Source organism: Lathyrus oleraceus, chromosome 5 (assembly GCF_024323335.1).
Source record: "Lathyrus oleraceus cultivar Zhongwan6 chromosome 5, CAAS_Psat_ZW6_1.0, whole genome shotgun sequence".
Classification (NCBI taxonomy): domain Eukaryota; kingdom Viridiplantae; phylum Streptophyta; class Magnoliopsida; order Fabales; family Fabaceae; genus Lathyrus; species Lathyrus oleraceus.
In genome coordinates this window covers 619,483,372-619,484,753 of record NC_066583.1, presented here as the reverse complement: position 1 = coordinate 619,484,753, position 1,382 = coordinate 619,483,372, and positions in this window count along the sequence as shown.

The following is a 1,382-nucleotide window of genomic DNA, read 5'->3' as shown; positions in this document are numbered from 1 at the left end:
ATAGCCTTGATTTTGATTGTTCATATAACTCACTTCTTCTAGTGGAGGGCAAAAACCGGTTGGATGATCTCCTTGACATAATTCGCAACATGCTACTTGATGTCGAACTTGAGACCCTTGAATTTCCTTCATTTGTTGTGGAAGCTTGGCCATTTGTTGAGTAAGCAACTCCACTTGTTGAGAAAGTAGCTTGTTTTGAGCAAGAATGGCATCATTGGTATTTAACTCAAGAACTCCCGGTTTACGTTGTGAAGGACTACGGTCATGTTGACTTTGACGATCATTGAGTGCCATCCGGTCAATAATGATTTTAGCTTCTTCCGCATTCTTTGACATAAGAGAGCCACCCGCGGTAGCATCCAAAAGTGTTCTGTGAGTTGATTGGAGCCCATTTAGAAAAATATGGATTTGAGTGAGCTCATCAAAACCATGACCCTTGCATTTTCTCAACATTGACTTGAATCTTTCCCAAGCCTCATTTAGAGACTCGTTGCTTCCTTGAGTGAATACCGTAATAGCCGTTTTGGCTTCCATGAATCGGGATTGAGGGAAATATCTTTCTAAGAACTTTTCTTCTAGCAAATTCCAATCCGTCATCACTCTTGGTGCTTGATCAAGGCACCACTCTTTTGCCTTTCCCACTAAGGAGTGTGGGAACATCCTCTTGAATAATGCTTCTTCACCCGCTTCGTCTATTCCCGTAGAACCCGCAATCTCATAGAATTTGATGAGATGGGTATACGGATCTTCATGGTCCATTCCGGTGAATGGATTTGCATAGAGAAGTTGGAGGATTCCGGTCTTCATCTCCGTATTCCTTCCTCCACGAGCAAATTGAGCATTCCTTCTTGGACTATTAGCGGACATTTCGGTACGATTGTCATCCGCCATGTTTCCGTCACAAGCCTCTACAACCACTTCTTCGATTTGAACAAGTGCGGAATTAGATGCTTCTTCTCTCCGGTTCCTCTCTTCGGCTAGTTTCCTTCTTCTTCGTGTTTTACTATTGAGCTTTCGAAGTGTTCTTTCAATTTCGGGATCAAATTGAAATTGCTCCTCGGTAGCTTTTCCTCGCATGCACTAGAATCTACAAAACTAACAAACCAAGTGAAACACAAGAGGGATAGTAATAAAAGTAACAAAACTTAGAACAATGAATTATTGCAATGCTTGTAATATCGAACACCAATCCCCGGCAACGGCGCCAATTTGTTGAAAAGTATACTTTCGGCAAATATTTTTATATCGTATCCACAGAGATTTGTTGCTATTACCGCCGTTCTATAATCCAAATTGTTATAAGTTTAGAAAGTAACCAAGTTGTTTTGTTGGAAAAGTTATCTTTTGAGTAAAATGTCACTAAAACAATAAAATGGTTTTAA